Source organism: Podarcis vaucheri (genome assembly GCF_965113315.1).
Source record: "Podarcis vaucheri genome assembly, chromosome: 6".
Lineage (NCBI taxonomy): Eukaryota > Metazoa > Chordata > Lepidosauria > Squamata > Lacertidae > Podarcis > Podarcis vaucheri.
In genome coordinates this window covers 69,140,775-69,166,833 of record NC_138764.1, presented here as the reverse complement: position 1 = coordinate 69,166,833, position 26,059 = coordinate 69,140,775, and the positions used below count along the sequence as shown (strand labels likewise).

Genomic DNA, 26,059 nt, shown 5'->3' with positions numbered 1-26,059 from the left:
AATCATTCACACCATTAGTTTTAATGGATTAGAACTGTGTCATTTAAGGTAAGGTACAGGTGCGAGTGGGCTTGCAGAGTGCATCTCTACCCACATGGCATTGGCTAGTGTTACTCTGAGGGTTAAAAAGAAAATGAAAAGAAGAAGACATTTTCCTCATCACCTTGGGAATGAAAGTGATGCATTTTCCAACTGTCCCCACTGGAGGTCAGTGGAACATTGTTTACCATTGTTTGCTAGAACAAAGAAACTGCAAAACAGTGACATTTCAAGGGTGAATGTATATCTTTTTCAGTGTCTTTGTTATTGTACATCTACAGATAATTCTGTAAATTGTCCATAATGCCTAGTTTTAATGGTCACCATTCCATGCTTTATGGGACATTAAATCAGTGTTTGTTTTATTGGCATAATTGCTTATTTAGATGCACAGAAACTGCCAGAAAAGGTGCCCCCTTGTGCTCTCTAGGTGCTTGGGATATAACTTAATAATATGCAAAGCATACTGGTGTGTTTTAAAATAATTCTTTAAAGTCAGAAAATGCCTGGGCTCCTGCCCCCTATAATCGGTACCGTCCTCCTGACTAAGCCTGGTGCTCTAGAAAGAATGTTTCTTATGGCTGCATCAACTGTGTATCAGCAGTGTACTTGAAAATGGTTCTAATCATTGATGCAATAGCATTGCAATACTTAATGACTGGAGCCAGGCAGTTCAGGGTGCAATTCTGTGAAGAGCATCTGAAACACAAATAAAAATAAATTTGCTGAAGGAGGCAACATCAGGCATTGTAGGTGGTGGTGCCAGACATCATCAAAAAGACAAAGTAATGAAATAAAACTCTAAAACAGGAGATGTAGGGTACATTCAGAGATGGGGAATATTGCATTTTCCTGGTTATCATGCTAGCACTTCTGTACCTGTTGTATTATGTGGCTTTTGGACTGATATAAAAGCATGTTTTGCTAAATTCCATTCAGACCAGTGGGTGTGGTGTGGCACAACAGTGACTGTCATTGGATGTCGTTATTCCTCCATCGTCTCCACACATGTGTGCTTCTGTTCCTCCATCATTCAGCCAGGAAAATGGCAGGAAAGAACGGTGCAAATTCTCAGGATTTTCCAGGTTAATGGGCTCGCAAATGGATTTATTTATGGAGTCAAATAACATGAATATCAGCACCAATGGAGGTCATTTTTACATCACACAAAAGCTCAAATATAACGTGGAAATTAACACCTAGGGAAAATGGAATAAACTGCCATTTATTGCTAAATCAGTGGTAGTGCTTTGCAATTCCTGGCACCTCCAGATAGAACTGGGAATCTCTTCTATCTGAAATGCAGGAGAGCCCCTGCTAATCAAAGTCTGAGCAAGATGGTTGAGTAGAAATACAAGGCAGTTTCCTATGTTCCTATTAGAAACTATTTGTGTAACTGAGGGGTGACAGATGCCGTTTCTTTTTTCTGGCTAAGTAACCATCAAGATTTCTCCTTGCACAACAGGACTCTTTCCTGCCCTGTACACGCACGCACGCACACACACACACACACATATTGTTCTCTACTCATCTGCTCTGGGGGTTTTGGGGGGTAACCTCATAACAGATTTAGGGGATGTTCAGATGGAGAAGAGGGGTGAATCCTGTTGCACATGTGGAATTCCTTTCAATGGTGGGACTGTTACTTAGGGCTGTGTTGAATACAGTCCTCAGTAAATAATGTCTGATATCAGTGGTGTGGGACCATGGTAAAGCAGCTTCCATATTCCTGTAGCCAGGCATGAACTGAACCTCAGTAATAAAACACTTCTCCGTACCTTCTAAGTCAAGATGTCAACATGGGGAGTAGGAGAACTGAACTGTCTTGTTTTGGCTCATGATGACTAGCTTATGAAACAGTAAATGTTTAAAGATGAAGAAGCTTGAATCAAAGCCTTAGAACAGGGACTAGCGATAACATTAAGCAAATATCCCATTTGAATATGCTAGCTGAAGAAATGTGAATTTAGGCTATAGTGTGTTTGTATACTGAATGTATTTAAAACATAGCAAGCATTTTGCTCCTTTTCTGTGTGGTTTGCAAGTAGAAATTAATTAACTCCATTGATGATAATGAGGTTACTTCAGGTTTACGTCAACATTATGGCGAACAGAAGGTAGAACTGTTCAGCAAATGATTTGAAAGTCTTTCTTGTACATGAATAAGCATTGAATGCACATTAGAAAGGAATGAAAGCCATTGTTATTGCTATTATTTAACACAGCTGTCTCTTATTTCCACTACATAATTCTTGTCTAAATGTATACAACGTCTCCTGCTTGTGAGCTGATAGAGCTCAGGTGACTGAATATGACTCACCAAGCAAAACAGGATTGCTGACATGAGAGGAAAGAACAGTGGGTTGGATCCATACCATTAGTTGCACTTAGTTCCCATTGAAATCAGTGGACAAATTCATTGAAGGTAAGACTATCAGTGGCTAATAGTCATTATAGCTATACATTACTTTCAGAACCAGAGGCAGTATGCTTCTGAATACCAATAGAAGGGGACAAACATGTCCTACTTTTGTGCTTCTCATAAGCATCCATTCCCATAGGTGGTTGGGAACAGAATGCTGGACTACATGGGCTTTTGATCTGCTCCATCAAAGCACTTCTCATGACATTTGTTCCATCATTGCTGATGGGAACTAAGTGTGCCCAACTTAATTTGGATCCAACCCAGTTATTTATAGGAGGCTCTAATATAAGGTCATGTCCTCTGATATAATGGTAAAATATGTCTGATCCAATGGGTTAGTGCTCAGAGCCAGCCTTCAGGGAGAGGAAATCCATAGTCCTAAGCTAACATATAAGGCAGGAGAATATTCTAGAGCTGTGCACAAATGATCCCTTGAAAGTCTCCATCCTGTTGTGGACAGAAAAATGGAGCGGAGGGAACTATTTCACCAAATTTATCCAATGGATGGGCCCCACTATTAGCCATGACAGTAGCATAGCTTCTCTCCCCCCCCCCGTTTTTGTTGTTGCTGCTACAGCAGACAACTGTGTTGTTTTGCATTCTCCACAATGCCCTGGACCTGCAGCATTTTGTAGCCACTGCCACAAAAAATGGTGGAAAATATTCAAAGCTATCACTGCAGACCCATTTTCTAGTGGGTGGTGATGAAAAAAAGAAAAATCACACCATTTTTTCCAGAAATACATCACCTGGGAAATTTTAGTTCAACTTTCGATTATCCTTCCCAGACACTATGACTGCTTCTTAATCACTGTGCATAAATAAAAGCATATTAGGGAGCAACACGGACATGTGGCCGGTAAAATAAAACAATGAAGCCTCTTTTTTTTCAATTGTCTAAGCTGTTATAGTTACTTGGCTTCTTAAATCTAGATAGAATGTGTCTAATAGCTCTAAGAAGGTCTTCCCAGAGAGTGGACAGGTTCGCTGTCCTTGAAAAATAACACTCTGGGAAAAGATATACTAAATCAGAGAAGGGAGTTGTTGGAAGATTCTTCTCCTTTAGTAGAATTCATGTCTCACTTTCTATCGCCTGGGGCTGAAAATTCTTCCCCAACTTCAGTCATGCTCAAAGTGAGCCATTGTTAAGGTGGTTCTACCTAGGTGGCAAAATATTAGTGTAAGTACGGTGCTATAGATGTGAAAAAAGATGGCTTGGGACATTGAAGATGTAGGTTTGTAAGCATGTTGAATATTTGCAGCTGGGCACATATTTTGCAGCTTCCATATTAATACCCACATTCTGAGTGTTTTTTGCTCATTCCCTCCCCTTGCAGGAGTCAACCAAAATGTCAGAAAACTATGAAGTTAGGGAAACATCACCTACATTTCGAATCTAATCTGGGGATGACATAACTAAACACTCTCCTGATCTGATATGCAGACACTTAGAAAATGTATTGCACCCAGCTCCCTTGGAAAAGCTGCTCTTTGGGAATTGGATGGGCAATATAAGAAATGTATAATCTTTTCATTTGTATGCCTGATTTTCTTTATTGGCATTACTTGAGGTAAATTTAGAAATAGTGCAGTAGCCAAGTGGGCAATTTGCCAACTGCTTTCACATGGGGAAAATAATACACAGGATCATAAGCAAAACAACTCTTCATTATGATTCATGGATAATTTTGGGACACTTTAGCAACCAATTCATCCTGATTAGCCAATTAAATGCAGGAACCTATGTGCAACCCTGAACCATGGAGTTTAGATCAATGCATTGAAATAATGAAATACTGTCCTGGAAGAGAGATTGCTTGTTCTTGAGAGTCATCTGTAATATGCTAGGACTCAAGAAACACTCACATAATCACTGTGAATGTGCAGCTTCTTTAACGACCTTGGCACCTGCTTAAATGTCTCCCAGTGAAATAAATGGAACTGATATACACACTTCTCTGAATATTCGTGTTATTTCAGAGTTGTTCAGCAATGGCACCATTTTTATTCCCATACTGCTGCATCTTTCCAGCACTTTGTTTCTGAACTTCATATTCTTAGCCTCATTTAACCTCACTTCTTTTTAGGCTGTGGGGTTGATGCATGTGGCTTTTCTTCACACTTGTCTTTGGGGTCATCACATCAGTTGTAGCACACTGTTGTCATTGACGAAATAATGTCACCAAACATATTAAAGGGTCAGTGAGGCTAAATGAGTCTAAGGACAGTGTGGTCAAAGATGCAAAAGAAGAGCACATGGAAGAGGCATGATGTAAGCCTGTTCGGCTCACTGTGCCTCTGTTGTACCAGCAGTTCTTCAAATCATGCTGGCAAAACCAACACTGTCCTGCATACAGAAGTTGTTATAAAGTCTCCAGAAGCATCGCCAATAGGGGGAAAGTATTATTTGTTTAATAACACAGCTCAGCTTGCCGCTTTGTCAATGGAATCGTGCACATGAAGTAGTCCCTCCAAATGCTCAAGAACACAGCAGAGTTCTTCCTTTTTGGCTACAGTTTTAAGAGCATTCAGAGCACATTTCTGCCAGCACACCAGCAGGTTTCAGCGAAAGAACACACAATTGTAGTTAATTGATCATTTCCACAGAGAAGAAATTTAGAAGGACTTTCTAATTCGTGTCTTTCTTTGACCGCTTTTAAACATCTAACAAAAGGCGTTCCTTTTCTTTTCGCTTGGGTTCTTCTTATTTCTATTTAAAATGATCTTCCCTGTCTGCAGTTACTTCTATTCGAGAGAAAAAGAAGACGATACAAAGTACGTTCTGATTTGGTATGCTTAATCTTCAACATTGTGAAACCATTCACAGTTTTGCAATTATATGCTAAATGGGCACCAAGGTCATTTTGTACTCATCTGTGACTTTCTAATGAAAGGCACAGATGTCATTAAAAGCACAGTTCATTCTTTTTTAAACAGCACGTCTTTGCATACACATTTATTCATGGGCTTCAGGAAATGTATATATAACACATTTGGTTGCCACTTTGCTTGAGCCAAATTACTTGTGCTCAGTGGTGTTTCTCTCTTTATAGATTTGTTAGCTACAAAACCAAACCAAGATCCATATATACCCAATAAAATTCAAGGGGTTAGAAGGTGAGCCACTGCAATAGCTGATGAACACTGTGAGAGCCAGGAATTGGCTCCATGGATGGTTCAAGAGCATTGTCATACACTAGCAGTTGTCTCCAGTTTTTGCTATAACTAGTATGCTGTTGAGTGGCACATGTCACCCTGGAGTAGGAGCAGTGAGGAATGATGACCTTTCCTAACTCCATAGCACAGCACAAAGACACCAGCCAAATATCTCTCTGTGTGTGACTGTTTTTCATGGGACAGCAGAGTTGATAACAAAGGTTGTCTGCCCACAGAATTTCCCATTCAGTTAAATGGGAGTGTAAACCGAGCTGAGTCCACCACTGAAATGAATGGAAAAATCTACTTACATAGGCCTTAAGTGAGCACATCAGGATATTACATTTCAGGAATTCAGAACAATGAACTCATATCCTGTTGGTTCCAATTGCATTTTAGTGACTGTGTCTTTATGATAGAGCAAAAAGATATTTCTCTCTCTCTCTCTCTCTCTCTCTCTCTCTCTCTCTCTCTCTTTAGGTATTTCTATACTGTCTTTTACCAAATAGTCACATGACATTCTTTTAAAAAAGCCATAAATACATAATAGAAAATACTAAAGAAGCAAGGTCAAACAACACTAATATTAGTGAACCCTTAGCAAATGGGATGTGGAAGAAAGGGATGTGGTGGTGTAAAGAGAGAATACTTAGCGATGACAAAGGGCAAACTTCCTTTGTGGGGAATTTTGGGGGGTTATTTAAAGGTTGGCTTGTGGGGTGCACTTATTTTGCTAACTCTGTTCTATTGAAAGGAGGCCTGCTGTTATGTCATTTGGCTGACTGGTTCATTCATCTGGTCACACTCAAGAGTGAGACCAGTGAGAACCCTGAGGTAACCCAACTATCTGTCCACCAGCCAACTCAAAGGGATGGGGGGGGGGAAGGAGCTGCCCTTTGGCCTTCAATGCTATAGTCCACTGAATGCTGGCCAGTGGGTCTAGGGTAGGGAAGCCAGGTGACCTTGTAGTTCACCTGCTTGTAGGCTTCCCACAGACATCTTTGGCCACCGTGAGAGGTAAAGATAAAGGAAAAGGACCCCTGGATGGTTAAGTCCTGGAGAAAAAGGATGCTGGTCTAGATGGGACTTGATCCAACAGGCTCTTCTTATGTTCTCACTATTAGGTGAGCAGGCAATGATCCAGTGATCCAGGATCATTGATCCAGTGCATGGAGCTGGGGTGGGTGGATATTGTCCAAAGGAAGGTGGATCCATCTCCATTGTTCATTAGATTGTATCATTCTAACCACACGTATGTGGGCAATGTTATTGCTCATTGCAGATCCTTCTAGTCAATAAAGAGTGACCCTTAACCCCCATCTGGTCTCTTGCCTCAATTTGTGTGGGCATGTTGCTATCTAAGCTATCTCTCCATCCATCTTATTTTTGCAAAGTTCCCACAGGACCCACTACATGCCTAGTTTCCCAATCCCGTAAGTCAGGGGTGTTGATGAGCTCCAGTTCCCATCAGCCCCAGCCAGCATGACCAGCAATCGGGGATTATGGGAGTTGTAGTCCGGCAACATCTGGAGGGCCACAAGTTCACCAACCCTGCTTAAATACTGAGATTTTTTTAAAGCCACTTGCGATGTGGGTCAGGGGATGCTGTGTGTGATTCAGAAATGACAGAAAGCTCCACACTGTATATCACACCTCCATGGATAATCCTCTGGACTGTGTTCCTGGTCTTAATATTAGATTCTTTTAAGGCAACTATCAGTATTCTCTGGGGAGGAAAAGCATTTAAATAATCACTTTAGTTTGTGAAATTCTGGTGATGATTTCCCCACAAATAACTATATTATGAACTCCTTCCAGTCCCTCCCCCCACAATGTGTTTGACCTCCTCCAGCTGCTCTCTTCGCAACCCCCACTCCCACTTTAAAACCTTCCCTTTAATTGCTTGCATTAATGCCCTGAGGTTCTGTGAGAGAAGCTACAGAAACCTTGATTTTATTTTCCCAAGGAAGCAATTACAAATCTGGGTTAATATGAAATCAAGTTGTTTGTAAATGCAACTGTTTAAAGTTTGCCTCCAGGGAAATCATGCAAAAATAGGGCATTTTCTACCATTTGGATCTGTGCCAGTCAGCCAGCTCCACCTATGCTATAAATCAGATCATCAATTACAAGCTATCTGAAGAACATGGCATATGCATTTAAAGAAACATGTTTAGCCAGAAAGTTTTTAATAATAGGATGAGTCTTTCTTCCATGGGAAACAATCCTGTAGTTTACCTGCACCTTGATAAAGCAAGATGCAGCAGGTTGTGACTTCCTGACATTTCTGAAGCAGCCACACTTTTAAGGCAAAAGAAAGCCATATAGAAGAAACTGAATGAATTGATGGTGGGCCCTTAGTTTGGTGGGTTTTTAGGTATTTGTGGCCTCTCTCGGCATGCTTTTTATTTTTCATAGGCAAAGGCAATTCAGAGCAAGGGCAATTTTTCCTGCATTGTATTGACCTCATTGCCAATTCTTATGGACTACTCATCATTGTGATGCCAACATACTCATTACATGACCTATGATTGAGGGAGATCACCTAGTGAAGAAAAGTTGCTAAAGCTGGTAGTGACGTTGTAGCAGAACTGGAGAACAGTGTTTGTGAACTGCTGTGAAAAGAAATGAGGAAATGATGAAAATTTAAACATGGGGGGAGGGGGGTGTTAATTCACACACATCTGCAAAAGTCCTGCTTTCACTTATTCCTGAGTGAATATTCAGCTCAGGTCTAACTTAGAATAAAAGGAGATAAAAACACGAGCCCATTCTCTTCTCAATGCTAAACATTTTTTATTTTTTTTTGCATTGATTTTCCCACACATTCAGGAAAGTTTTAGATTATAGGCCTCTTGATGATGGCAGGAACAGGAGAGACCTTGAAACCTTTGAATTAAATATGATCCAAATTTACAGCTGAGTGAAGGATGAAAGATTAATAGGGTTTTCTTTCAGTATGCTGTAAATCTGAAACTCTGGCGCTGGTTGCAGTGGTAAATTTCAAGCACCCAACTCCTAGTCATGAGCAAGCAGAGTGCACCAGGTTGCCATTATAAGCCTGTAGCACAGAATTATTCCAGTAGCAGTTTATATGGGGAAGAAACTGAAGGATAAATCATCCTCGGGTATAAGCCTTGAGTCCTTGATATTATAATCTTTGACATCCCATCCTCCATCTATCTGGCCCTGCTCAGAGCCCTTGACCTAATCTTTCCTGTAGTCTTTGATTCAACAAAATTCTCTACATTTATTGCAGCTCAGCCTGTGCCATTGCATTTTGCAGCCAATCAAAACATTTGTTTCAATCTGGAAGTACTATGAGCCGAACCTTATCCATTTTCTATAGCTTGAATGTCAAGCTGAGCCTCAAGCCATTTCTTCTGAGCTCAAATTCTAAGGAATCTTGCTTTTATTTTTTTAACACTGTACTTGCAAAGTTCTTGCTGATTAGTCATTAGTAAATTTGTTATTGTGAACAAAATAGGCAAATTAGTGAGCAGTGGGTTTCCCTAAGAAGCACTCAAGGCATGTGTTATGTTAGGATGGTGGGGATATTCTCATAATGCTAATATTGGAGCATCCGTTTGTTTAATCTCAACAACATTAACCATGCAAGCTCACATAGTAATGCTTGGTAGCTCTGCCATAAGCGTGGGATACTTTCCACTCTGCAGCCCATACCCCACAGACCTAGTATGAGTGGTTGGCCAGGTCATGCACTGGTGAAGGGCCTCAAGGCTCAGAATGGACCAGCCTACCACCGACTTGAACTCAGCCCCTCAGACTGGAAGGATGCCATCTTCATTCTCTGTGGCAGCCCCTAACTTGTGGAACTGCATCCCCACAGAGGTGCATCTGGTGCCTTCATTATACAACTGAAGACGCACCTCTTTACCCTGAATTTTTGGGGACCCACCTTATTTTTTAGGGTTGTAAATTGCTTTTAATACTGTTTTAAATGCTGCAACCCACTCTGGGACCTCAAGGTGAAGGAAGAAAAGTAAAATCACCATCATCACCATCATCATGAAGCTCAGGCACCTGAGGAGGCAGTAGAAAGTAGACCATAAGAGAGATGTGGGGAAGGAAGGGAGGAAGGAAATACACAAACGCCCCTTGGCCATGCTGGAAGTAGTTGAAATGAAGGAAAAGCCTTCCACCCCAAGCATGAGAATTGTACCAAATTTCTCTCTCCTCTCTCCTCTTAGATAAATTTTCAAATGCAATTTCCTCACAGTGCTGCCAGTGTGCATCATTGAGGGGGCAGAATTAGCTCTGTGCATTCCTGCAGGTTCCTTCACATATCCAACAGTGAATAACCGAAGAGGGCTAATATATTTGAATTTACTATAATAATTCTTTAAAGTCTCTTTTAACTTCTCTCATCTACATACTGTTCATTGAGGATTCTCCTTTGTTGTTCCTTCATGTACTCTGGCAACACTTTCGACCAATCAGTGTTCCTTCATCACACAGTAAGAAAATCGCCTTATAATAAATTCCTGGCAATAAGCCTAACTAGAGCCGACATGCTATCAAGGCTCCATATACAGTTTTTACCTGCTGAGTGTATGACTGAGGACTTCGGGTGTTCAGTGAGACTGAACTGATTACTACTAAAAATGTTATTTGCTTGAGCGAGGCCTGGATTTGTCCAGTTTCTGATTGTAGACTTTCAGTTTCAATATGCTTTAGGGAACATTCTCTTGTAACAGGTCACTCCAAATCCTTGTCTGTCACAGATTTGAATTAAACATGCCAAGTTGACTGCTACGAATGTAATGAATTTGCACAACCTAATGCACAACACGAAAATCCTCTGTCATTTTAAAGATTGTAATTCTGTTCTATTAAAATCAATATAAGCGTTGTATGGATTTCTATTGGAGTAGGTTTGCAGCCTTAATTTTTGGTTTTCAATGATATCTGAAAGGCTGCTTAAAAAAGAATAGAACAGTTTTTGCCTGTAAACAGGCGGATTAGAGATAATGGGTTTAAGCTGAAACGGTACAAATGGAGGTTGGGTGTTGGAGAAAATGATTATAAGAACAGCTGGACAATACATTAAGATGCATAGGGAGTTTAGGGTATCTTGATCTGTAGAAAAATTTCAAGACCTTATGTAAGTGCCTATCTTACTTAGGTGGTAGATTTCAGGTTTTATTTGTTTTGCTTTCGGGTATGATGTTGGAGGAGTAGATTCTTTTTCTTTGATTCTGTGAATTCCCCACCTTTCTGTATCAGGCACCAGCCTTGGGCATGCTTGGGGGGAAAGAGAGAGTTGTATATAATTGTTTGACGCCAAGCAACTGGGATAATATGGTGGAGTTAATCCAGATTAATCCCTTTCCATACCTCATGCTGGCTAGAGGGGGGAATGCAGACAAGGTAATTATCACAACATTTTTTTGTTAAAGCTTTCAGCCTCTCTCCTGGTGGGAATTAAAGCAGTTGGTTGAATGTGAGAGATGCAGAAGCAAACAGATGCAAGGTGACTGAGCCAAACTCAGGGCATTCCAACAAAAGTGAATTTTGAAAACACCTGCTAAGGGGATGAGGAACCTGGACTTTCTCCTGTGAACTTTGACTTTTTCGCAGAACACACTCAAGAGGAAGTGCCAAGAGTGCTCTTCTCCCATTTGCCCTTGACCTGGAAATGATGAGACCATGCAGCAATATTGATTGCCATATTTCATCTGAGGAGACACTGTCCAGATGTGCCTCTTCACCTGTCTGCCCCTTGGTCTCAAAATGTCCTGAGCTTTCTAATTAGAGCAGAAAACAAGACTTGAGAAGGAACAGATGGCAGCGAGGTGTGAGCAAGGATTTGAAAGAGTCGCAGGCAGTTTGCTAACAGCCTCTATCAGGTCCCAGAGGGAAAGTCCTACTGCTTCCCCTCATCTATTAGGAGACAGAAGGTTGTGACGAGAACTTGGAAGAGGAAAGTAACAAGGGTTTGCCTGTGTGATATGAACATCACATTTGGATTTATTTCCAATCACAACTCATTCTACAGCCCATGAATGTTCATAATCCACTATAGGGGTGAAATCACCATTATGCTAAATACACTTCAGAATACCTACTGGCCATATCCAGGTAAATAAATGCTCATATTCTAGGAACAAGCAACGATGGCTAGGTGTGATATTGTGTTCACACTGTTTCATGCCATGTGAGCAGAAGCGTAAACGTTGAGTTTTCCTTACAGATTGTTTTAGAAAGTGTGTACAAAGTCAGGGAAGGACTAAAAGCCTGCTCCTGCTCCCCAGTCGTTGTACAATTCCCTTACACACAAAATGCATGTACTATATAGGGCTACAGTGAACAGGAAAATGTCAAGATACAGCCAATGAGATTTGGTTGTATGATTGTCACTGAGAGCAAGAGAAGATAATTAAAATGTGTAAGCAAACATTTTCATAAGGAATGAAAAAATTCCCCCCAAAATAGTACTCACTGCACCACCCACATTGGCAAAAAAACAAAAAAAAAAACAAAAAAACAAAACAAAACCAAAAAACACACACAAAGGATGCATTCAGACATGGGCAATATCACATTGGTTTTCCTGATTATAATGCTAGTGCTTCTTTCCCGTTTTCTAATGTTCCCTTCACACTGTTGCATTACAGAACTGTGGCTTTTTGACTGATGTGCCAGTATGTTGTGCTATATTTCATTCACACCACTGGGCACGGTCACACAACAATGAGTGTAAAATATTGCTACTCCCCTCCCCTCCCTTTCCGTACATGTGTGCTTCTGTTCCTTCATTAACCCCCCCCCCACAAAAACAGCAGGAATGTGCCAGTATACTACCCCAAATTTTGTCACTTTATTCTCGCAATTTTCCAGGTTAAGGTGGCTGCAAATGGATATTTATTGGAATCAAATAACATGAAAATGAGCACTAAATTTGTGCTATATTCTATTAGTTTGCCAGAAGTGGCTTTGATGTTGTGTGGAAGCTCAAATATTATGCAGAAATTAAGAGTTAGGGAAATGTTGGGCAAGTGGAGTGCCATGTGAATGCAGCCAAAGAATGGTGAGTCGTTTTGGCTCAGCCCGATATTTTTATTTCAGGTAAAGATTCTAGACAAAGAGGGCTGCTGTTCAAGTTCCAGTCAGACAACTCTTTCCCACATGACATTATCATTATTATAGGCTGTATAAGCTTGTTCCTCTCCCACAGTACTTCTTATAAACGGAACATAAATTTTGTGACACTTTTGGGATGGAAGAGGTAGAAGTAGAACACTATGAACTTTAAGTTTCAATCTTAAGTAGTTGGAACGAGGAAGGGGATTTGTACAGAGGGTGGTTAATGACGCTTTCTCCTTCACATTTTATTCTAACAAGCAACTCAGAGTTCTACCATGTTATTTGCTTTTCCAACAAGAGATATTTCCCAAAGGAGTTTGAGTGTGTGTAGCTACATTTCATTTCTTAGTTAATTCTTACAACACAGATGCCAAGAGGCTGGGCATTAGAAAGCACGTGGGGCTGCATTCAAGAAATCAAGCTTTGTGATCCATCCCTGTTATCAGTTCTGTGCAATAGCATTTAATCATCTTAAACTTCACCAACTGGAATAATTAAACTGTCTCTGTTATTTCAATATTCATTGAACAACCCACGTTTTGCTTTCTTCGGCGATTCATCCAGCGGTTCTTGTTAATCTACAGCAGGGAAGAAGTGTTCTCCAGTGGTTTGATTGCTTTGAAAAACACTATAATTTGTAAGCAAATTGGGAAGCTTTGAAATGAAATGAAAGCATCAGTGACTAGACAGGCAAAGCTCACCTTTCTCCTTTCCAGTGAAATGTTTCAGACCAGTGCTCATCATTGCCATGAATTACACCATAACGTCAATGGGCCCTTCCAGCTTTTGATTAAACTGTAGCTATTAAGGTTCCTGGGGGGAAAGAAAACAAAACAGGTAATATCTTGCTTGTAATATCTTTGTTGGGAAATTCACTTCCAGCAGCTCAAGCAGTGTCAATAAAGGTGATTTGCCATCATAAAGCAGAAAATAAGATGGGAAAAACAGATGAAGCCATTGACATGACTGTTGTGCTCTTGTTATGGGGAGAGATTATTTCACTTTAGAGAAAAACAATATGCTTCATACAACAGAGATGAGGAAAAAATCTCCTCTTGTTCACAGTCCCTTCACTTTTCCTAATCTTGAAGGGGAGAGGAATGCGGTGGTGCCGACTTCCCTTTCATCTCTTGAACACTGCAATAATAAATATGTGATCATGAATCCATTGGATTTCTTTTCTAGAAAGAAGAGTCACAATCCAATTGAGTTTGATGCTTAAAAAATATCTATGCACATTTTACTTCCTAATTGCATTTGGAGAATCTAGGAATTAATGTAAACAATGCTCACTTCTGTTAAATTATTTCTCTGTGAGTTAGCTTTACTGTGCTTTCCACTCTGTCTTTCAGTTTTGTATGTCAAATTGCTTTGAGAACAGGAGCTTATGCAATTTGCTATATTTTTTCATGTGTGTGTGTTTTTTTTCAAACCACTAAGTCATCTATATGTATTCAATGCATATTGAAATGTTGTGATTCTTATTTTCTTTTAGTTTGTTATGGAAAACATGAGTGCAGATTCCCATCAACAAGATTATGGGCTATGGTGGGAAGAGGATACACATTCCTAGGCAAATCAACAGGCCCAACCCAAAGAACATTGCAATGTAGATGGGAATGTTCATTCTTTGTTGCTGTTGAACTTTTACTCTGGCTCCAGTACACTCCCACTGCTAGTGTTTGAAGCCAAGTACACATGTCATTAGCCACAATTAATATGTATCCTGTATTTTCTTGAGAATTACTTCTGTTCGAGGCATTTTCCCCCAAGCCAGTTTCCATCCATTTTGAAAATGCAAGCTGTGGTTAAGCTGAGATGTGTACAGTTCAGATAATCAGTGCACATGTGCAGATGACAGTTTCATTGAACAGGATTTCAGAGGTTGCAGGCATGAGGAAACAGATCAGGTAATACACATAAGCTGCCAATGCTCTTCTATCTTTCTTTCTCTCTTCCCACCCAAGGGGCTGCCAGGTGAGGGGCAGAATGCTGTTGCCAGGGGTGTGAAGTGATCGTCCCCATTTTCCTTTCATCACTCTACCCATTTCATCTCCCCCACATTTCCCCTGTCTTGCACTCGTCTCTGTCCAAGCCCCACCCCCACCCTGCTGCCCATCACTTGATATTAGGGCAAGGGCTACAGGTTCCCTATCCCAACTTAGATACACAGGACCTAAAGTATCATTAACAAATCTCTAGTCTCCCAATCTATTTAAGCATGTCTACTATGTTATATACAGAATTGCCCAGGAAGTATTCAGTTAGGTGAGCTCCTCTTTCTGTTTGATATTTGATGTCATGAGAATCATAGAATCTGTTTTAAAATGTTTTTAAAAAGCCAGTGTGGTGTAGTGGTTAAGAGCGGTAGACTCCTAATCTGGGGAACCGGGTTCGCGTCTCCGCTCCTCCACATGCAGCTGCTGGGTGACCTTGGGCCAGTCACACTTCTCTGAAGTCTCTCAGCCCCACTCACCTCACAGAGTGTTTGTTGTGGGGGAGGAAGGGAAAGGAGAATGTTAGCCGCTTTGAGACTCCTTAAAGGGAGTGAAAGGCGGGATATCAAATCCAAATCCAAAATATGTTATGCGTGTTTTTATTTTTTTAACATTTCATTTGTTGTCTGTACTCCACCTTTTGCTTTGGAAGAAAGAGGAAGGACATGGAACTAGCTGCAATTCCTATTTCAATGCAAATCTGTTGTTGGTAATTGTAGTTTAGCAATTGTCTCAGCCTTCAGCTCAGCAATGATGAAAGATTCATGGGTGTGAATTATTAGCTGTGCCATTTACCTTGAAAATGCTCTCAACACTGTTGTGAGTATTTATTTTTGGAAGTTTTCTTTTGTTCTGTTCTGAATCTCATTATTCTGTAATTGTTGAGAACATTATTGTTAACAGGAGATGGTATAAAATATCTACCTTTCAAGAAGAGGACAGTTAAATAAATCTGGAGGCTGGATTCTACCCTGCTTCCCCCCCCCTTCCATACTTGTAGTGTTGTCATTCTACTGACTGTAATGGGATTGTTCTAACTTATAGGAGAATGCTGATTCCAACAGTCCTTTGCTGTAAGAACCACATTCTCATGCGCTCTGATGGACTTTTGATGTGTAGTCTAGTGTAGGGCTTTATTTCCCTATCACTAGAGGTGTTTCAGCAGGTGAGAAAGCCCCATTGTGCTAGCTGGAGTCCTTGTGTTGGCTTCCACTAGCAGAATGAATTGGTTGAACCCAGCCTTACAGCTGCAAACACCCACCCATTTTCATTGTCTCTATGATTATACTGTCACTGAAATTAAGGGAGGTTTTGCAGCAGAGGGAGGTTGGAACTCTTGGTTTATAGGTTTAGGAAGCTACATTTCAGAGCTAGTTTTAAGATTTGGTCCTTGTGAAGCATCTCATGTGGCACGTGGCATACGGACCCTGTAACTGAAGGCTCTGTCTCTCTGCTGCAAGAAAGGCACAGCAAATCATGATGGATACATTTCCACCCATCCGAACAGACAATTTAGCACCACAACTCCTAATGGATCAGGCGTCTGCTAAAAGCGAATAATTGCTCAGATGTGAAGCTTGGCTTTCCTGATGAGAGGGATTTATGACATGTCAGGCTCCAGACATAAACGATAGCATCATATTATGCTAATTCTCATCATGCTCATGTGTGTGATGTGACACACTATAACACAAAATGACTGCCTAACATTTATAAGAAATACGAAGGGATGCCCCCACTACTAATTTGTAGTGGAAATATCAAACACATCACTAAAGGTTAACAACACCATCCTGGTGACTGGAAATGCTGGCCTGCTTGCAGATATAAGCAATAAATTCATTTTTGTGCCAACTAAACTATCCATGGTGCAATGAAATATCCTTATTTCCTTGAGTGGTTTCTTCTTCCTGCATTGCCCAGTGGTAAATAAAGCATATTATTCTGTGACCTAAAATCCCTTGGGACTCCCATTATATTTTTTCCCCTCTTCCAAGATTTCCATACTGGTGCTTTCCTGCTTGCACAATCTCACAATGTAGACAGCAGAGTTATCTACTGGTGTAATTATCTACTGAAAACTAGTATAGTATAGCTGTGACTAGGAGACTGATGAGCTATGAATCGGGAAGTCATGGGTTTATATCTCACTTGTGTGTTACTGCCTGCCATTTTTTATACTGACCCAGCATTGTGGGCTCCAATTGTGGTGATTTTGTTTGCAACATGTAATTCATCTGGGATAGTATCCCCCAGTTGCTGCCCTCCAGATCTATAATCCAGGAGTAGATAATGTAACACCTATTAGATGTTGTGGGCTGCAACTCCAATCAACCCAATCTAGCATAATCATCCCTCAGAGATTATGATAGTCGTAGTCTCACAACACCTGGAAGGAACCAAGTTGAGGAAACCCAAACTGCAGTACTGCTGTCTTGTTTGGTATCTAGTATTTTAGTCCTGATCTTTAAGAAAGGCAGTTGGGGTGACCCTCAAAACTATCACCCAGTAAGTCTTTGTATGGTTTCTGCCAGAATACATGCTTTTTTTAAAAAAAAAGGGGGGGGGAGATAGAATGTATAGAAGTGTGGGTTGAAGCAAATAAGTTCTTGTCTCCTAAATAGATAGTTTTCCCAAGGGGCATAGTATAATGGAGCAGACCTCTTTTTAAAAATTATCTTATTCAAGCATATGTTATAATTGCACACCCCAAAAAGCTGTGGATAGTATTCAATGATTATATGTGCCATCAGTGCAAGAATTTCTGCTTACACAACAGGACAAACCCCCCTCACCTAGCCCTGTATGTGCCTTTCACTCTCCCAAAGTATTCTGTAGAGGGTCAGGGGAACCCCTATAACAGATTTAAGGAGTGCAGTGGGGGAGCACATGCTAGAAATCCTTGCATGAATGGAACATTCATACAGCAGTGTTGCATTCAACCCTGTATGTTGCATTTATTCATCTCTCATCTGTCTCTGACCATTGACCAACAGAGTCCATTAGAAAAAACTAACTGTTGCTTCATTAGATAAGTGGCTGCTGTTTCTTATATAACAGCTTTGCTGTTATACTCAAGTTAAAACTCAAACTTAATTCAGGGGCTCTCGTTCTGATCTGGTATTTACACCAGGGTTGCAGTCTTGCCCCTCTGTAATTTAATTTTTAGAGAAATGATGTAGTTCAGGAGCTCCTTCGCCTTCCCCTCCCACTCAACTGGTAATCACAAAATTCCAGTGCTTCTTTATGCAGATTATATGGCTCTTATTTCATTATCCCAAGTAGGTATGAAAAGATTACTTTTTAATTTCAGAACTTATTGCAAGCAGGAAGGTTTATCTATTAATTATATTAAGGCTAAATTGGGGGGTGTTTGCCAAAAGGCATAAACAGCATAAATGGGTCCTGAATCATCATTCAATCAAAGAGTGTAGTTAGCTTTAGCTATTTAGGGCTTAATTTTGTGGAAATGCTCTGTGGCACATTCATTTTGAGGCAATTAAAATTTCATCTGACCATTCATTGGGGGCTATAATGAAACTTTATTAAACTGAGGGTCACTGTTAGAACCCTTGTTCAAAATTTGCTTAGCGAAAACTGCATCTGGCTTGTTATAGAGTGCAGCAATCTGAGGTGGCTCTAATACAGGTGAACCTGATATAATTCAAAGTAAGTTTTTTGTACTATTTGCAGTTCCACATACAATGCATTTGGTACACTACTTAGAATCTTATTTTACTTAACACATTCCCATACTACTACACATTTCTGAGTGGTGTGTGAAAAAAATCCACGGAAAATAAGACAAGGAAACAATAAAATATTATAATAAATCCCAAACACATTTAAATGTTACAAAGTTACAATGTTACAAAGCTAGACCGGATTCTGCAGCAGATGTATGCCAAGCTTCAGGCTTCCCCACATGTGACCAGGTTGCACTGGGTACACAATGCATGGCACAAAAGCCGCCAGAAATGTATTGTGAGAGAGGTGGTTGGTTTGCGTCACTTGAAAAGAAATGACATGTACAATAGGTTGGCCCATGTGTAAATATTTTAAGAGGGTCAGAAGAAAGGACATATCATGTATTTGAATGTGAGGAATAGTACAATTCCATTATATATCAGCTGGGGGTCCCCTGAGGCTCCCTTCATATATAAACCACAACCTTCCTTGAGGTAGCCTATACATAGCCTATTTCCCTTTATCAATAGGGCACAGATGCCTTTGGGAGACATTGTTTGCTTCTCAGACAAAGAAACCATCCACGCTCAAGAAAGAGGCACTGGGCAGGTTTTCAGGTGTGAAAACAAGCCACAGATGAGAACAAGATATTATTCTTTACGGGAGACGCTTACGAGAAGTACATCAAAGCCCCCTAATGACAAGCTGGGAGCGATACTACAGCAAGGAATAATCATAACAAGCAGATGAAGGGGAGTTAACCATTACTAGAGTAGCTCTCACAGCTTGCTAGCCTTGCAAGAGGTGCCTGCTCTCCATCAACGATGTAGGACCACAGACTGTTAGTGCATATGAAATAAGATGAATTATTAACTGAAAGGCTGGGGGAATCATCTACAAATTTGGAGCTTAACATTCTATGCATTTGTTAATAACATCCTCTCCCCCTGCCCGCCCCGGCCACACAGAATGTACAAATTAGAGAAAGCAAACTGGGGTTTATACTAGAACAACCATCACATGTCTCCTGTCTACCAGCATCAGCATATATTATCTCCATTAGATGAGCGTGCATTTAATTGAGCTGAAGGACAAACACGCAAATGTTGAGGGTTTGATTATTTTTCTCAGCTGGGGGAGCAGTGCCAGGCCATCCTCTCTCCGACACTGTGCATCAATTAGGTCTTGAGAGGCGACAGTAACCTAAACCGAACCTGGAGATGCTCCACTGGGTCCCTGGGAGAGTTCAGGAGCTCCGTTTGGGTTGAAAGCGTGATGTTTTCCCACAAGGGAACCACCAGTCACAATAATTACATTGCTGTCTACTCGTAATATGATTTATTTAGATGTTGCCTTATGAATTAATTCCCTCTAATTGCCGCTCCTCTCGCTGTAAATCAAGGTTTCCTGCTTTCTGTGGAGCAGTGAACATGATCCTACACTGCCATAATTAGTCCAATTAGAAAGGAAGGCAGATGTGGGGAGCCAATTACTTGCCGGAATATGTCTGCTCCAATGTATTCTGAGTGCCATTCGATTGAAATTTAATAGCAACTTAATAAAACATTGTTTTATTCATAAACCAAACTCCCTTTGGGCTATTAGTTTTCCTGAGGAGACAGTTCCAATGAGTTTTATGGCTGGTGAGTTAAGGGTCTTCTTAAAGAGGTAAATCGGGAGCAGATCCATTGAAATGTATGGATGCAGGCTGGGTGAGGTAAATGAGAATTGACTCCCTTTTCTGCAGTAACATTTCTTACTCTTCCCACGGAGAGAATGAAATTAATGACTTTGCCTCCCGAATCAGTGCAAACGTCAGAAGCTGTTCAAACTGTTTGTCACAGCCAGGTCTTTACTCCATGTGGTGGAACTCTTGTTACTGAAAGCCTTGCCTTAGGCAACACCCTCAATCAAATAGACCAAATCAGAGTAAACATCCACACACATCTGACCCGTTTGGTAAGCATTCCCTGAAGCTTCATGTCACCGCGCTTGATGTTGCTGTGCCCCCAAAGAGCAAACTCATCAAAAGTGAGATGTGCGTTATACAGGAGAAAACAACTCAAAATCTGTCTGAGCCCAAGAACTGGGAGAAACGATACATGATAAATAAAACAGAAGAGAAATAGGGGGCAAGCACGGTTATTGTGCAGCTTAAAAGAGGGCTAACCCCCCCCCGACCTGTACACTGGGTGATATTGGCTGGTTTGCTGCTTTGCTCTGATTGAGTTCAAACTGCTGAGACGCGCAGTCGTCCCTGTGAAATTTGAGCAAGTAAAAAGGTGACTCATTCCAAATGGGCATTAAGCAGAAAATGGGTTGTTTCACAGGGTGCAAGGCACAAAACATTTACAATCCTATTTGCCAAGTGCCCTTATGGAGTTTGTTGTGACTAGGGTTGCCATACAGAAGGAAGAAGCTTGGTTTTTTTAAATGTTAAATATATGGTAGTCAGATTGCTCCATTAGCTAGAAATCGCTGTTTGCAACTTCCCCACACCAAGTAGGAAGAGCAGAAAGCTTGTGATGGATGTAACTTGATATTACATCTCAGCATAGCATCAGCAAGGCTCTTAATTTGTTGTCCCTCCTGCTCTGGAAAGCAAGACAGGGGGCAAATTTGGCTGTCGTGCTGGTTTCAGTTTGCAGTGCCTCTGATGAACCATCACTCCCAAGTCACAGTGAGCAGAATTTACCATTTTTAAAGCAAAACGCTTCAGTTATTTGCTGTGTATCTGGCACTGCAGCTATCAGGGCTACTGGATGTCTTGACCCATGATTATACGATAGCATGAGGGATGGCTGAAATGTTCGCAAGCTATGTAGAATGGCATTGGGGTTGTATTTAGAGTGCACATTTTTTCAGCAGCTAATTCTCTTTAGGTTTAAAAGCATTATAGCCTTTAGTCCCAGCCAGAGAATTACGTGGTTCAGGTCCCTGTGGCCTACCTAACCTTGAGTTCTGGACCTGAGGGGCATGGAGATCTTAAGAACGTAGGGTTGTATTCACTTATGTCCCACCAACGATGGAAGGTCATTTGATCCAGTGGGGGCTTCTGAATCATTGGAATGAGAAAGGGAGTTAATTTTCACATATTCCTCCATTGCAGCCTTCATTCCCCTTCTCCAAGATGCTCTAGGGGATTGGGAAAAATTGCATGAGAGAGGGTGGTGGTCGAGTATCTATGTGAAGGGGAACTGGTGAAAATAGCCTCCTTTCCTTTCCCATAGATGGGAATCTACACTGGACCAATAAGCTTTGGGAGTGGGTGGGGTGTAGCTATAACCATGGATACAACCCACAGAAACTTTCCCAGAGAAAATATTTAGCAACTTAAAGATTCAATGACCACAAAGATAGCATAAACAGCAGTTACTAAACTATGTTGCCTTTAGTTATGTGCTATGGAAGATTATATAACTATAATATTTTATATAAATATTATATTGTTAATTGTTATTTTATTAAAATAGAACTATTTATATAAATATATTAATAATAAATATGAAAACAACTCTTGTGTTTACCTCTTCCGACGATCCAGAGGGTTGTGTGTGCATTGCCTTAACAATATTAGAAACGGCACTGACCTAACTTTGTTCATCTTTATGCATGGTTTCTGGAATCTCTCTAGGCTATATGAGTTTTGTATATGTACGTTTGAATTTAATAGGATGTACTGAACTTACAAATTAATTAACTCTCACATTCAAACAAAATTAAATGTCTAAACCTCTAATTTTGGTAAATTGATGTTTCAGTGAGCTAAAGGTAGCTTACATAAGATCAATAAAAACAAGACAATCCCTTTCATCAAGGTTACAGTCTTAAGGATGTGAAACAAAAGGGAAAGGGGGATTAGAATGGAAAAGGAAAACAAGCAAAGTTAGGCACTAGTTCCTAAATTTACATAAGCCTTTTTCAGGTATTCTACCCTACAGAATTCCAACTGCAAGAGGAGGGCAGAAAGGGGATGTGTTCTTAAGCCCAACACCTCCAGAACATTACCCTTGTTATTCTCATGGCACATTGTGGCACCATTGCAGGCATGGCAATTTGATGTGTGAGAAGGGGTGGGTCCAAGGACCCCTGCTCTCCCTCTCAGGTAGGTAGAATCATGTATTGATAGTGATGCCTGAGGAGAGCTTGACTAGTTGGAATACAAAAGTTCAGGGATAGAAGGAGCCGAATGGAGCTGATGGAGTGGTCCTGCTACCCATTGATCCATCTCCTGCAGTCTGAAAAAACAGCTGCTTCCAGTAGTTAGAGAGCGAAACCTGATGGAGCCTCATGTAAGCATAGCCAATGGAGTAGTTCTGCTTCCCACTCCTCCTGTGCTTCTGCCTGAAGGAATGAATGCTGTCAGGTGACAAAGGAGGGAGGGAGAAATCCAGAAGAACTAGCTTCAGCAAAGCTCATGGAGTGGTTCAAATATTCGAATTTGACTATGTTTTGAATACTTCTTTCAGCTGTTATAAAATGTTTATAACTCAGGAATTTATAGAATATTTATAATTCAGTCAGAATAAACTACCCAGGGCTAGGCGGAGCAATGATCTGACTCATTATAAAGCAGATTTTTTAATGTTCATTTATGTGTGTATTTTACAGATGCACAGATTCCCTGCCTCCCAGTCTTCCAGGGCTTCAAGGTTGGTTGTCAAAACAAATTCAAAGGGAAACAAGGAGTGAGGTGGGAGAGAGCGCTGGGCAGAACAGGCTAATGCCGCAAGGGACAAACGGAATTGGTACATAATTGATATGGCATTGATTTACCAAAGCTGAACACATTTCAAACAGTAGGACTTCCATATCTGTGTAACATTATGACATGAGTTATAGACAATCCAAGCAGTTTTCTGGTTGAATTAGCCAGCTAGGGGATTAAGAAAGATAAAAGAGAAGAACTGAGATCACAGCCTGTGCCCAGACTAACATAAATTTAGAGCTAGCTTCAGATCTAGTGAAACAATGCTCTGTTTCTTGTCCATCCCATGAGGGCAGTGTCGGTAGTAAAATCTGTGATGAAGTGATGAGGACAGCAGACCACAGCTCAGAAACTCAGGGACCATAGCCAGCATGTAATAAATATCCTGAGGGTAAGATGATCAGACAGACAGATACATGCCTGAGAAAGATCAGGTGTTCACCAAAAAGAAATCGCAGTATGATAATATGCAATTTTGTCTTATGTGCTGTGGACAAGGCCATCGTATGATGACTTTTATGAACTTGGACCGATTTACAGCAGTAGGATATATGGCTCATTGATTCAAAGTGAGGTACCATTGATTAAAGCCCATTGATTTTGTTAGAGAAATTGTTGAAAAATCTGGCGGCATTGTTTTTCAAGGCTCAGAAGCCAGAAGGAAAATATTTATGACATTTTAAAATGTCATTAGTGTAAAAATTGGATTCATTTTTTGGGGGGGGGTCTGACTATATGGTTGAACATTTGGGGTTGGTCATACCAGATCAACTACAAATGTCACAGAGTTGCTTTTACTCACATGTATCTTGACGCCTATCCTGGGCCAAGTTTAGTTTTAATTTCAAGTCATTTCCTGGAGTTAGCAGTGATCATCACGAATTCATACTTTATGTGTAAATTATTCTGGATTTTGGAGAAACTTTCACCAGCTTTAAACAAACATGTCTGAATATTCTGAATTTGTTAAAAACATAGACCAACATTTTCTTAGGGGGGGGGGGACTGGATAAATGTAGTTTGTAAATTTCTGCAATACTGCATGCACATTCTTACTTGGAATAGACATGGTACAGGATTGCCTTGTAACCTCCTGAACTTTCCCTAGGATTGAACACTTCTGATTCAATCCCAGAAGCATTGTTGGCCAAGCAAAGACAAACCTTTGTTCTACTGTTTGGCATTTAGTTTGTTTATAACATGATCCCTTGTTTGAAGATGGAGATATCAGCAATTAAATTTGGTTCACAAGTTCAGAGCACAACTAGATTTTATCTCAGATTTAAATGGAAGCTCAGTCTCCTACACCTGTTTTCAAAGGAGAAATACAATATCTGCTGTGAATGACATTATTATTTACGATAATCAATTACATGTATATCCTGTATTTCCTCCAAGGAACTTAAGATGGCATATACAAGCCTTGCCCCCCATTTATCTTCACAACCACACAGTGAGGTAGGTTAGACTGAGGAAGTATGCTAGACCAAGGACTGCATGATATACTGTGTGGGCCATGTGCATCCTAGGGCTGCAAGATCCCCACTCTGGTCTAGATGATCAAAAACTGCTATTCAAGCTGAGAAAAATAATAGACATGGTGTCCTTCTCCCAAGCATTTTGAATGGACACAATAGAGGCACTGCCTCACCAACCTCAATCCGCCTTCAGCCAGCAATTGCCTGCCTTTCTTCCTAGTTACAACCAGTCCTGGGATGGCACTACCTGTCAGCTTCTGTCTCCTTAGATTTGGTGTTGTCCTTGTAGAACTCAGCAGGGAGGAGAACTAGAATGTATAGAACTAGAATTTATTGGCTCTGTGTTCCATTGGCTGTCTTTGCAATAGTCATTGACTCTGGCTCCACCTACTGTTGACCTCCGGCCTTATGCCCTACTAGTGTCAATGTACACCAGCCACCACAGCTTCGTTTGAATCCTTCCATCAACCACACACCTAACTGAATAACTACGACCCAGTATCAACCTCATGTTCGGTGAATTTTAACTTCTGTTTTGGGCCATAGTGAAGTGCTGTTGATCCTGTGGCAATGCTCATTATGCCTTGTGATTGCAAAGTAATCACGCTTCTTCAAAGATTGCCGCAGTGGAGTGAAATATGCAACATAAGTTTAGGACACCATTCAGCCACCTCTTAACCACAAAATTCAACCACCTCTTACCTTGATTGGGAAATATGTGTTTTTCTTCCTTTGTAAACATTCCTATTAGACAGTCACTGGCTTGCCCATGCTCAAGAAATGGTCAGTTTCTTCCCTTTGTAACCCCCCCTCCCCAGCCTGGAGAAGGGATTTATTTGACATCACATTGTTTGTTTACTTTGCAAAGTGATCGATAAAACATTAAGTGGAGAGAAGCAAAGACTCAGCACTTTCACTAGTAATTAATTGAACAATGAAGCATTCTCAACATAGGTTTCTGCAGTGAGAAAGGCATATCCATGGGAAGAAACAAACTGAGTTTTACACCTGCCTTTAATTTGACTAAAAGGAGAACTGAAATGGCTGGTGTTTGCGACATTTCCATTACCTACAGAGCTTTGGTTTTTGTTTTGTTTTTTACATTGGATACTGGCCCATCTATTTTCTCCTATCTAGTGCACAGGAGACAACCATGATCCTAATTGGGCCATTAGGAGAGGTGTTGAAATGTTGCTAATTGTCAAAGGCAATTAAGTGTAGCAACATGTCACAGGTAAATTAACGAGACTCCAGGTGTTATGAGCAAGTTGCATTCATTTTGGTAGAAAACAAACACTGTCTCATCTGCATATTGCCCATCATTTTCTTTCTGTCCATTTCACAGAAAATTGCACAGCAGGCCTGGAAATGCAGGCTTTCCTTTTTTTAAGCAACATGGCCTTAACATAGGTTATTTGGGGTTTTCCATTAAAGGACAAATGTCCCTGTATTACAGTCATTT

General features: G+C 40.6%; 1 long non-coding RNA gene across 1 annotated transcript; it reads right to left on the bottom strand.

Moving 5' to 3' along the window:
• Nucleotides 1-9,552: 9,552 nt before the first annotated feature.
• On the bottom strand, nucleotides 9,553-24,889 carry LOC309535376. The gene is made up of 3 exons (XR_014221232.1): nucleotides 24,775-24,889; nucleotides 13,429-13,540; nucleotides 9,553-9,664 (listed from the first exon to the last, which is right to left on the bottom strand). It is a non-coding gene; the product is annotated as an uncharacterized lncRNA (long non-coding RNA).
• Nucleotides 24,890-26,059: the final 1,170 nt, after the last annotated feature.